Below are 6,008 nucleotides of genomic sequence, written 5' to 3'. Positions count from 1 at the left end.
TGCATCTGCTTCGACCTGAGAACCTCTTGATCGGCGGTTAACTCCTTGTCACTGCCTTTAGGGTTGTCACGATCTCTCGTGCTACAGCTGTGACGACACATAGCCTCAGGAGTGTCCGTGTAAGCCTTGGTGGCTGAATGTGTCGACCAGGTGGGGCTGGGTGGCTGGGTATTGGCCCCTGCCAGTGTCAGATTGGTTTTGGGGGGGAGGGGGGGAAGGGAAGTGCAGTGGCCACTCAATGGGGTGTGGGTCGTGTACCTCCAGCTGGGGAGTAAGAGCCAGTGGTTCAACACTGACACATGGAAACCAAAGGGCTCAAGGATAAAGGTCGGTGGTAGTGTTTACGGGAGGCCAATCCTCTCAGGACATTGCTGCAGACTCCTCTACATCAGTGAGGCCAAGGGAGGACTGGGCGACCATTTCACCAAACGTGCGCTCAGTCCACCAAGAACAACCAGAACTCCAGGCTGCTCACCGTTTAAACTCCCCATAACAACATAACAACAACCTTGGACTTGGGCCTCCTCCATTGCTAGAGTTAGGCCACGCACAAACTGGAGGTACAGCACCAACCCAATGAGATGAACATTGACTTCCCCAATTTCACTACATCTAGCCTCCATTCTCGTTCCCACCCTTGTGTAGATATGTTTCTAGCATCACCCCATCGCCCTGTTTCTTCCTCCTCGCTATGCTCATTCCCCACTTCCTCTACTCCAGGGGCACCATTTTCCTTTTATCCCCCTCTTTCGTCTCCCTATGTCCCCTTCCATCCATATCCCTCTCTCCGGCGTTACATCTCAATCCTCCTCTCCTTATCTGACACGATGATGCCTCTCACTCCACCCACCTGCCAATTGATTCCCATCACCTGTAGCAGGCTTTGCCCCACCCACACCTCTCTTCCCCAGCTTTGTACCACTCCATCAGCCTGATCAAGGGTCCTGACCCGAAATATCGTCTGGCCATTTCCTTCCACAGGCGCTGCCTGACCTGCTGAGTTACTCCAGTACTTTGTGTTTTACTCAAGATGCCAGCACCTGCACCTTCTTCTGGCGACATCATTGCAGGAGTTCCTCAGGACAGTGTCCTGGGCCCAACCATCTTCAGCAGCTTCATCCAGGCCCGCCCTTCCATCACAAGTTAAATGTAGATTGGACCCAAGAGGCCTCGGGAAGAACAGACAAGGAGAGGTGGGTGATGGGTGTTTCCGTGACTCTGTAGCCTGCCTCGCTCGCTGTTCTAGATAGCAATGATTTACAATTAAATGTAGGGGGCACTAAACCTGGTCTTGTGGTGACACACACAGATCCCTAAAGGAGTGGGACTGCTATATGGGGTTGGAAAGTCAAACTTTTCCCTTTCCTCCAGACGAGGCTCAGTGTATAAGAGCAAGGAGTGGGTGCGGGAACCGTGTCAAATACCAGTTAAAACCCAGCCTGGCCCCGCGGACAGTTCTGCTCACCACCTACCAGGGGAGGGGAGGGGGGGGGGGGGGGTCACCAGGATGTTGTCGGGACTGGAACGTTGTAGTCGTGATGGAAGATCGGAGTGGCTGCGATTGTTTTACCCAGAGCAGAGGAGGCGGTAGTGGGAACGATCGATGGGGGTAAAATAGTGAGGGACCTGAACAGGGTCAATAGGAAAGGCCATCTCCAGAGGGTCAGAGATCAGGGGAGGGGAGGGGGTGGGGTGCAGAAACTGGCGACCAGAGGGGATAAGGAAGGGCTTCTGCAGAGGATGGGTTCTGCGAGGGAAGGGGAGGCAAAGACCCTCCCACAGTTAAACAGGATGAGGAGGGGTGACGGGATTTACCTGGTACGGACTCAATGAGGGAGGGTGGGATCAGGCTGCGGGCTAATTCTGGAACAGCACTGACGGAATGGGCCGAATAGCCGACGCCCGCGCTGTTAAATGTCTGGAATTCAGCACAGCGGATGGCTCGCCGCCTTCAGAACCGCCGACAGCTTACTCGGCTTTCAGCACCTCGGACAGATCCCGGCTCCTTCAGCACCGACCTGCTGTAGCCAGGGCCTCTCAATGTGCCCCGTGCACGACACAAAGATACAGATACACTCACACACTGACACACACACTCACACACAGACATAGACTCTATCACACACTCATACTCACACACACACACGCAGACAGACAGACTAACACACACTCATACTCACACACACACACACGCAGACAGACAGACTAACACACACTCATACTCACACACACACACGCAGACAGACAGACTAACACACACTCATACTCACACACACACACACGCAGACAGACAAACTAACACACACTCATACTCACTCACACACACACGCAGACAGACAGACTAACACACACTCATACTCACACACACACACACGCAGACAGACAGACTAACGCACACCCATACTCACACACACGCAGACAGACAAACTAACACACACTCATACTCACTCACACACACACGCAGACAGACAGACTAACACACACTCATACTCACACACACACACACGCAGACAGACAGACTAACACACACTCATACTCACACACACGCAGACAGACAGACTAACACACACTCATACTCACACACACACGCAGACAGACAGACTAACACACACTCATACTCACACACACACGCAGACAGACAGACTAACACACACTCATACTCACACACACACACACGCAGACAGACAGACTAACGCACACCCATACTCACACACAGATATACTGTAGACTCACACACGCAGACACAGACGGACACATACACACACACACACACACGCAGACATAGACACACACGCACTCACGCAGACACAGACAGACACACACGCGCTCCCACATAGACACACACACAGACATACGCACACACAAACATACACGGTGTTTACGAACTAAGACTTGAGGTCACATTGAGTTACTCTCGACCGGTTGGTGCGCATGGAGAGGCAGATGGGGGTGGGGGTGGGGGGGGGGGTGATTGATGAATAACCACAGAGAGAAAGGGGGCAAAGTGACAGGGTTGCAGAGAGAGAGAGAGAGAGAGAGCAGATGTGGAGTTTGGGGTAAATGATCAGATACGAAAAGAAGGGTGGAAATAACAGGGACCTGTTTATAGAGAAAGTTAGAGAAAAAGTGGAGTGAAAGAATGGTGAGATAAGAGCTTTTCTGAATTGATAACATAGATACTTGTTCTAGCGACGAGGTAAATATAAATAACTCTTTCTGTAGAGAGGGGGCGAAAGTGATAAGACTAGACTAGAGAGAGATACAGCTATTATGTGTACAACACAGTGAGAGGGATGGGAGGGAGGGTTGGAGCGCAGTAAGAAGAGACTGTGCAGTATCGCTATGTAGAAGTATAGCTATATCTATATATATATATATATATACAGAGGGGTTAGAATGCTATCTGTGGGGATGGGAATTTTAAAGCGAGAAAGGTTGGGCTGTAACTATATAGAGAGTGGCAATGGGCAGATTGATATAGAAAGGGATGGAGAGAGGAGAGGGTGATGGAGCCTGGGTGGGAGGGGAGAGTTGGGTTGGTGGGGAGAGGGGAGGGGGGCAGATGGCGAGGGATGGGCTGCGAGGCAGAGATGGGGATCCACGATTATATGTGGATCTCCCACAGTGAGTGGGACCGGCTTCGGTACCCGGCGATGCGAGGCAGCGTGCGGACGCCGCCGCCGTGTCAGAGGGAAATTGCTTTGCAGAAATCTGTAAATTTTATTCCGTGTGGTATTTAGGGGGGAAGGAGAATGGTCTTAAAAAAATTAATTATTTTCTTAATAATCATCTCCGCCGGGACTCGAACCCGGAACCTCTGGATTAGAAGTCCAGCGCGCTCGTCCATTGCGCCACAGAGACCGACCCGCTCTCGATGCTCCTGGATGCAAGAATTTGAGTAAAATTTCATGGCAGCGATATTACAGTGTGGGGTGGATCAGAGAGATGGGGTGCGGCAAGACCCGGACCTGGATTCCTCCTCCAACTGGATTGGGATATGAGAAATCCAAGGAAGGAGAGGAAACAAATGAGATCGCAGACGGAGGCCATTCGGCCCATTCCGGCTCCAGGCAGCGCGGTTTCTTGAATCACGTTCACCCTCTCGCACTCGCATCAACCGCCCCCACATTCTACCCCTCGCCCACACACTGGGAGCAGGTTGGAGCGGCCCACGCTTCTGTGGGATGTGGGGGGAAAACCGGAGCACCCGGGGGAAAATCACAGGGAGAACTTGCAAACTCCACACAGACAGCGTCCGTGGTCGGGTCCGGTGCCGGGTCTCTGGAGCCGTGAGAGAGCGGCAACCCCGTTTGATTGGATCAGGGAAAGCACCAGAATCATATAACCATATAACCATATAACAATTACAGCACGGAAACAGGCCATCTCGATCCTTCTAGTCCGTGCCGAACAAGTATTCTCCCCTAGTCCCATATACCTGCGCTCAGACCATAACCCTCCATTCCTTTCCCGTCCATATAACTATCCAATTTATTTTTAAATGATAAAATCGAACCTGCCTCCACCACCTTCCCTGGAAGCTCATTCCACACAGCCACCACTCTCTGAGTAAAGAAGTTCCCCCTCATGTTACCCCTAAACTTCTGTCCCTTAATTCTCAAGTCATGTCCCCTTGTTTGAATCTTCCCTACTCTCAGTGGGAAAAGCTTATCCACGTCAACTCTGTCTATCCCTCTAATCATTTTAAAGACCTCTATCAAGTCCCCCCTTAACCTTCTGCGCTCCAAAGAATAAAGCCCTAACTTGTTCAACCTTTCTCTGTAACTTAGTTGCTGAAACCCAGGCAACATTCTAGTAAATCTCCTCTGTACTCTCTCTATTTTGTTGACATCCTTCCTATAATTAGGCGACCAAAATTGTACCCCATACTCCAGAATTGGCCTCACCAATGCCTTGTGCAATTTTAACATTACATCCCAACTTCTATACTCAATGCTCTGATTTATAAAGGCCAGCACACCAAAAGCTTTCTTTACCACCCTATCTACATGAGATTCCACTTTCAGGGAACTGTGCACAGTTATTCCCAGATCCCTCTGTTCACCTGCATTCTTCAATTCCCTACCATTTACCATGTACGTCCTATTTTGATTTGTCCTGCCAAGATGTAGCACCTCACACTTATCAGCATTAAACTCCATCTGCCATCTTTCAGTCCACTCTTCCAACTGGCATAAATCTCTCTGTAGACTTTGAAAATCTACTTCATTAACCACAACCCCACCTATCTTAGTATCATCTGCATACTTACTAATCTAATTTACCACACCATCATCCAGATCATTGATGTACATGACAAACAACAGTGGACCCAACACAGATCCCTGTGGCACCCCACTAGTCACTGGCCTCCAACCTGACAAACAACCATCCACCATTACTCTCTGGCATCTCCCATTCAGCCACTGTTGAATCCATCTTGCTACTCCACCATTAATACCCAACCATTGAACCTTCTTAACCAACCTTCCATGAGGAACCTTGTCAAAGGCCTTACTGAAGTCCATATATACAACATCCACTGCTTTACCCTCATCAATTTCCCGAGTAACCTCTTCAAAAATTCAAGAAGATTAGTCAAACATGACCTTCCAGGCACAAATCCATGTTGACTGTTCCTAATCAGACCCTGTTTATCCAGATGCTTATATTATCTCTAAGTATCCTTTCCATTAATTTGCCCACCACTGAGTCAAACTAACAGGTCTATAATTACTAGGTTTACACTTAGACCCCTTTTTAAACAATGGAACAACATGCGCAGCACGCCAATCCTCCGGCACTATTCCCATTTCTAATGACATTTGAGATATTTCTGTCATAGCCCCTGCTATTTCTACACTAACTTCCCTCAATGTCCTAGGGAATATCCTGTCCGGACCTGGAGACTTATCCACTTTTATATTTCTCAAAAGTGTCAGTACTTCCTCTTCTTTGAATCTCATAGTTTCCATAGCTACTCTGCTTGTTTCCCTTACCTCACATAA

General features: G+C 49.5%; 1 non-coding gene across 1 annotated transcript; it reads right to left on the bottom strand.

Annotated features, from left to right (window-relative positions):
• Positions 1 to 3,787: 3,787 nt before the first annotated feature.
• trnar-ucu lies at positions 3,788 to 3,861 on the bottom strand. Its single transcript has one exon. It is a non-coding gene; the product is annotated as a tRNA-Arg (tRNA).
• Positions 3,862 to 6,008: the final 2,147 nt, after the last annotated feature.

The sequence above is a fragment of the Amblyraja radiata genome, chromosome 24 (assembly GCF_010909765.2).
Source record: "Amblyraja radiata isolate CabotCenter1 chromosome 24, sAmbRad1.1.pri, whole genome shotgun sequence".
Taxonomy (NCBI): domain Eukaryota; kingdom Metazoa; phylum Chordata; class Chondrichthyes; order Rajiformes; family Rajidae; genus Amblyraja; species Amblyraja radiata.
This window is presented reverse-complemented; position numbering and strand designations above follow the sequence as displayed.